We start from the raw sequence: 6,779 nt of genomic DNA, 5'->3' as shown, positions 1-6,779 counted from the left end.
GAAGAGAGCCCCTGCCAGAAACCTCCCCTCCAAGTAGGCCTCAAACGAGGCCTAGGAACCTGGGAAAAGGCGCTCAGGGAATGAGCCTGGGGAGGAGCCTGGGCATGTCTGGACACACTCCCCGCAGCGTTCTCCTTCGTGGGGCAGTACCCCCGGAGGCCAGGAAGGTCTGGTCAAGGCTGGCCTGGGTCAGGGTCCAGGCTGGGACCTGCCCCTGGCCTTTGGGTCCTCTGAGTAGAACCAACACTCTGCAGCTGGAAGACCTCCCCGGCTGTCTCCAAAGGCCTGTTTGCAAGCACTCTCGCCGGCTGGCCACCTCGCATTCACTGAGGGAGGCTGGCGTATCCCGCAAGCCGCGCACTCTGCTCCCAAGCCTGGGAGAAAAGCACTTCTGAGTGTTCTTCTCTCAGGCCTTTGCCCCTGAGCCTGGGGGACAGCTAGGGGCTCCACACACCAAGACCAAGGCAGAACCACATGCCCACGTCTCTTCCGGCCCTCTGCACCGTCAGAGAGCTCAGGTGATCCAGAGTATGTCAGGCAGCTCATGGGAAAAACCCAGCAGCAGCCCCTGTGTGTGAAGGGGCAGGGCCAACCTTGGGGCACAGTGGCCACTTGCTCTTCCTGCTGCCCTGAGGCTGCTGGGCCAAAGAGGCCTTGGGGATCAAACCCCTTGCTGGCCTCTTCCCTCTGACCAGACCGTCCGGGCTCCAGTCCCCTGCAGTGTGGAGAGAGGCCCTGCCAGAAACCTCCCCTCCTAGTAGGACTCAAATGAGGTCTAGGAATCATGGGAAGGCGCTAATGGATTGAGACTGGGGAGAGGACTGGGCATGTCTGATCACACTCCCTGCCACCTGCCCCTTCGTGGGGCAGTACCCCCGGAGGACAGGAAGGTCTGGTCAAGGCTGGCCTGGGGCAGGGTCCTTGCTGGGACCTGCCCCTGGCCTGTTGGGGCTCTGAGCAGAACCAGCATTGTGCCGTTGGAGAACCTCACCCGCAGATTCCAAATGCCGGTTTGCAAGCACTCTCGCCACCTGGCCTCTTCTCCCTCACCGAGGGAGGCCCGCGTTTCCCGCAAGCCGCGCACTCTGCTTCCAAGCCAAGGAGAATAGCAGTTCGGGGTGTTCCTCTCTCAGGCGTTTGCCCCTGAGCCTGGGAGACAACTAGGGTATCCACACACCCAGGCCAATGCAGAACCACATGCACACGTCTCTTCCGGCCCTCTGCACCGTCAGAGAGCTCGAGTGAGGCACAGTCTGTTAGGCAGCTCCTGGGCAAGCCCAGCAGCAGTGCCTGTGTGTGAAGGGGCAGGGCCGACCAAGGGGCACATTGGGCCACTTGCTCATCCTGCTGCCATGACGCTGCTGGGCCAAAGAGGCCTTGGGCATCGTCCCCCTTGCTGGCCTCTTTCCTCTGACCAAGCCCTCTGGGCTCCAGGCCCTTGCAGTGTGGAGATAGCCCATGCCAGAAACCTCCCCTCCAAGTAGGCCTCAAATGAGGCCTAGGCACCAGGGAAAAAACGCTAATGGAATGAGCCTGGGAAGGTGCCTGAGCATGACTGGACACACCTCCGCAGCCTGCTCCTTCGTGGGCCAGTACCCTCGGAGGCCAGGACGGTCTGGGCAAGGCTCTCCTGGGGCAGGGTCCATGCTGGAACCTGCGCGTGTCCTGTGGGGCCCCAGAGCAAATCCAGCACTCTGCCGCTAGAAGACCTCCCTGGCTGCCTCCAAAGGCCAGTTTGCAAGCACTCTCCCCGAGGGAGGCCCGCGATTCCCGCAAGCTGAGCACACTGCTCCCAAGCCCGGGAGAAAAGCGCTTCGGGGTGGTCCTCTCTCAGGGCCCTTGCCCCTGAGCCTGGGAGCCAGCTAGGGGCTCCACACTCCCAGGCCAAGGCAGAACCACATGCACACGTCTTTTCCTGCCCTTTGCACCGTCAGAGAGCTCGGGTGAGCCAGAGTCTGTCAGGCAGCTCCTGGGCAAGCCCAGAAGCAGCGCCTGTGTGTGATGTGGCAGGGCCGACCTAGGGGCACTGAAGGCCACTTGCTCACCCTGCTGCCCTGAAGCTGCTGGGACAAAGAGGCCTTGGGCACCGAACCCCTTGCTGGCCTCTTCCCTCTGACCAGGCCGTCTGGCTCCAGTCCCTTTCAGTGTGCAGAGAGGCCCTGCCAGAATCCGCCCCTCCAAGTAGGCCTCAAATGAGGCATAGGAACCATGGGCAAGCCGCTCAGGGAATGAGCCTGGGGAGGTCCCTGGGCATGTCTGGACACACTACCCGTCGCCTGCCCCTTCGTGAAGCAGTATCCCCGGAGGCCAGGAAGGTCTGGTCAAGGCTGGCCTGGGGCAGGGTCGGTGCTGGGATCTGCCCCTGGCCTGTGGGGCTTCTGAGCAGAACCAGCAGTGTGCCCCTGGAAGACCTCACTGGCAGCCTCCAAAGGCTGGTTTGCAAGCACTCTCGGTGGCTAGGCACCTCTCCCTCACCTAGGAACACCCGTGATTTACGCAAGCCACACACTTTGCTCCCAAGCCCAGGAGAAAAGCGCTTTGGTTGTCCATTCTAAGGGCCTTGCCCCTGAGCCTGGGGGACAGCTAGGGGCTCCAAACTCCCAGGCCAAGGCAGAGCCACATGCACACGAGTCTTCCTGCCCCCTGCATTTTCAGAGAGCTCAGGTGAGCCAGAGTCGGTTAGGCAGCACCTGGGCAAGCCCAGCAGCAGCGCCTGAGTGTGAAGGGGCAGGGGCGACCTAGGGGCACAGTGGGCCAAACCTCCCCTCCAAGTAGGCCTCAAATGAGGCCTAGGAATCATGGGAAAGGCGCTAAGTGAATGAGAATGGGGAGGCCCCTGGGCAAGTCTGGACACACTCCCTGCCACCTGCCCCTTCGTGGGGCAGTACCCAAGAGGCCAGGAAGGTCTGTTCAAGGCTGGCCTGGGGCAGGGTCCTTGCTGGGACCTGCCCCTGGCATGTGGGGCCTCTGAGCAGAACCAGCACTGTGCCGTTGGAAGACCTCACCAGCAGCCCCCAAAGGCCGGTTTGCAAGCACCTCCCAGGCTGGCCGCCTCTCCCTCACCGAGGGAAGCCCGCGTTTCCCACAAGCCGCGCACTCTGCTCCCAAGCCTGGGAGAAAAGTGCTTCGGGGTGTTCCTCTCTCAGTCCTTTGCCCCTGAGCCTGGGAGACAGCTAGGGGCTCCACACACCCAGGCCAATGCGGAGCCACATGCACACGTATTATATTGCCCCCTGCTCCGTCAGAGAGCTTGCGTGAGCCAGAGTATGTCAGGCAGCTCCTGGGAAAGCCCAGCAGCAGCGCCTGTGTGTGATGGGGCAGGGCTGACCAAGGGGCACTGAAGGCCGCTTGCTCACCCTGCTGCCCTGAGACTGCTGGGAAAAATAGTTCTTGGGCATCGACCCCCTTGCTGGCCTTTTCCCTCTGACCAGGCCGTCCGTGCTCCAGACCCTTGCAGTGTGGAGAGAGGTCCTGCCAGAAACCTCCCCTACAAGTACCCTCAAATGAGGCCTAGGAACCATGGGAAAGGCGCTCAGGGATTGAACCTGGGGAGGTGCCTGGGCATGCCTGGACACACACCCCGCCGCCTGCCCCTTCGTGAGGCAGTACCCACGGAGTCCAGGAAGGTCAGGTCAAGGCTGGCCTGGGGCAGGGTCCGAGCTGGGACCTGCCACGGTCCTGTGGGGTCTCTGAGCAGAACCAGCACTGTGCCAATGGAAGACCTCGCCGGCAGCCTCCAAAGGCCGGTTTGCAAGCACTCTCGCCGGCTGGCCACCTCTCCCTCACCGAGGGAGGCCCGCGATTCCCGCAAGCCACGCACTCTACTCACAAGCCCAGGAGAAAAGCGCTTGGGTGGTCCCGTCTCAGGGCCTTGCCCCTGAGCCTGGGGGACAGCGAGTGGCTACACAAACCCAGGCCAAGGCACAACCACATGCACACGAGTCTTCCTGCCCCCTGAACTGTCAGAGAGCTCGGGTGAGCCAGAGTCTGTCAGGCAGCTCCTGGGCAAGACCAGCAGGAGCGCCTGTGTGTGAAGGGGCAGGGCTGGCCTAGGGGCAAAGTGGGCCACTTACTCTTCCTGCTGCCCTCAGGCTGCTGGGCCGAAGAGGCCATGGACAACGACCCCCGTGCAGGCCTCTTCCCTCTGACCAGGCCGTCCGGGATCCAGTCCCTTGCACTGTGAAGAGAGCCCCTGCCAGAAACCTCCCCTCCAAGTAGGCCTCAAACGAGGCCTAGGAACCTGGGAAAAGGCGCTCAGGGAATGAGCCTGGGGAGGAGCCTGGGCATGTCTGGACACACTCCCCGCAGCGTTCTCCTTCGTGGGGCAGTACCCCCGGAGGCCAGGAAGGTCTGGTCAAGGCTGGCCTGGGTCAGGGTCCAGGCTGGGACCTGCCCCTGGCCTTTGGGTCCTCTGAGTAGAACCAACACTCTGCAGCTGGAAGACCTCCCCGGCTGTCTCCAAAGGCCTGTTTGCAAGCACTCTCGCCGGCTGGCCACCTCGCATTCACTGAGGGAGGCCGGCGTATCCCGCAAGCCGCGCACTCTGCTCCCAAGCCTGGGAGAAAAGCACTTCTGAGTGTTCTTCTCTCAGGCCTTTGCCCCTGAGCCTGGGGGACAGCTAGGGGCTCCACACACCAAGACCAAGGCAGAACCACATGCCCACGTCTCTTCCGGCCCTCTGCACCGTCAGAGAGCTCAGGTGATCCAGAGTATGTCAGGCAGCTCATGGGAAAAACCCAGCAGCAGCCCCTGTGTGTGAAGGGGCAGGGCCAACCTTGGGGCACAGTGGCCACTTGCTCTTCCTGCTGCCCTGAGGCTGCTGGGCCAAAGAGGCCTTGGGGATCAAACCCCTTGCTGGCCTCTTCCCTCTGACCAGACCGTCCGGGCTCCAGTCCCCTGCAGTGTGGAGAGAGGCCCTGCCAGAAACCTCCCCTCCTAGTAGGACTCAAATGAGGTCTAGGAATCATGGGAAGGCGCTAATGGATTGAGACTGGGGAGAGGACTGGGCATGTCTGATCACACTCCCTGCCACCTGCCCCTTCGTGGGGCAGTACCCCCGGAGGACAGGAAGGTCTGGTCAAGGCTGGCCTGGGGCAGGGTCCTTGCTGGGACCTGCCCCTGGCCTGTTGGGGCTCTGAGCAGAACCAGCATTGTGCCGTTGGAGAACCTCACCCGCAGATTCCAAATGCCGGTTTGCAAGCACTCTCGCCACCTGGCCTCTTCTCCCTCACCGAGGGAGGCCCGCGTTTCCCGCAAGCCGCGCACTCTGCTTCCAAGCCAAGGAGAATAGCAGTTCGGGGTGTTCCTCTCTCAGGCGTTTGCCCCTGAGCCTGGGAGACAACTAGGGTATCCACACACCCAGGCCAATGCAGAACCACATGCACACGTCTCTTCCGGCCCTCTGCACCATCAGAGAGCTCGAGTGAGGCACAGTCTGTTAGGCAGCTCCTGGGCAAGCCCAGCAGCAGTGCCTGTGTGTGAAGGGGCAGGGCCGACCAAGGGGCACATTGGGCCACTTGCTCATCCTGCTGCCATGACGCTGCTGGGCCAAAGAGGCCTTGGGCATCGTCCCCCTTGCTGGCCTCTTTCCTCTGACCAAGCCCTCTGGGCTCCAGGCCCTTGCAGTGTGGAGATAGCCCATGCCAGAAACCTCCCCTCCAAGTAGGCCTCAAATGAGGCCTAGGCACCAGGGAAAAAACGCTAATGGAATGAGCCTGGGAAGGTGCCTGAGCATGACTGGACACACCTCCGCAGCCTGCTCCTTCGTGGGCCAGTACCCTCGGAGGCCAGGACGGTCTGGGCAAGGCTCTCCTGGGGCAGGGTCCATGCTGGAACCTGCGCGTGTCCTGTGGGGCCCCAGAGCAAATCCAGCACTCTGCCGCTAGAAGACCTCCCTGGCTGCCTCCAAAGGCCAGTTTGCAAGCACTCTCCCCGAGGGAGGCCCGCGATTCCCGCAAGCTGAGCACACTGCTCCCAAGCCCGGGAGAAAAGCGCTTCGGGGTGGTCCTCTCTCAGGGCCCTTGCCCCTGAGCCTGGGAGCCAGCTAGGGGCTCCACACTCCCAGGCCAAGGCAGAACCACATGCACACGTCTTTTCCTGCCCTTTGCACCGTCAGAGAGCTCGGGTGAGCCAGAGTCTGTCAGGCAGCTCCTGGGCAAGCCCAGAAGCAGCGCCTGTGTGTGATGTGGCAGGGCCGACCTAGGGGCACTGAAGGCCACTTGCTCACCCTGCTGCCCTGAAGCTGCTGGGACAAAGAGGCCTTGGGCATCGAACCCCTTGCTGGCCTCTTCCCTCTGACCAGGCCGTCCAGCTCCAGTCCCTTTCAGTGTGCAGAGAGGCCCTGCCAGAATCCGCCCCTCCAAGTAGGCCTCAAATGAGGCATAGGAACCATGGGCAAGCCGCTCAGGTAATGAGCCTGGGGAGGTCCCTGGGCATGTCTGGACACACTACCCGTCGCCTGCCCCTTCGTGAAGCAGTATCCCCGGAGGCCAGGAAGGTCTGGTCAAGGCTGGCCTGGGGCAGGGTCGGTGCTGGGATCTGCCCCTGGCCTGTGGGGCTTCTGAGCAGAACCAGCAGTGTGCCCCTGGAAGACCTCACTGGCAGCCTCCAAAGGCTGGTTTGCAAGCACTCTCGGTGGCTAGGCACCTCTCCCTCACCTAGGAACACCCGTGATTTACGCAAGCCACACACTTTGCTCCCAAGCCCAGGAGAAAAGCGCTTTGGTTGTCCATTCTAAGGGCCTTGCCCCTAAGCCTGGGGGACAGCTAGGGGCTCCAAAC

The sequence above is a fragment of the Muntiacus reevesi genome, unplaced genomic scaffold (genome assembly GCF_963930625.1).
Source record: "Muntiacus reevesi unplaced genomic scaffold, mMunRee1.1 SCAFFOLD_49, whole genome shotgun sequence".
NCBI classification, from domain to species: domain Eukaryota; kingdom Metazoa; phylum Chordata; class Mammalia; order Artiodactyla; family Cervidae; genus Muntiacus; species Muntiacus reevesi.
The sequence above is the reverse complement of the archived record's forward strand: the minus strand, read 5'-3'. Positions refer to the sequence as shown.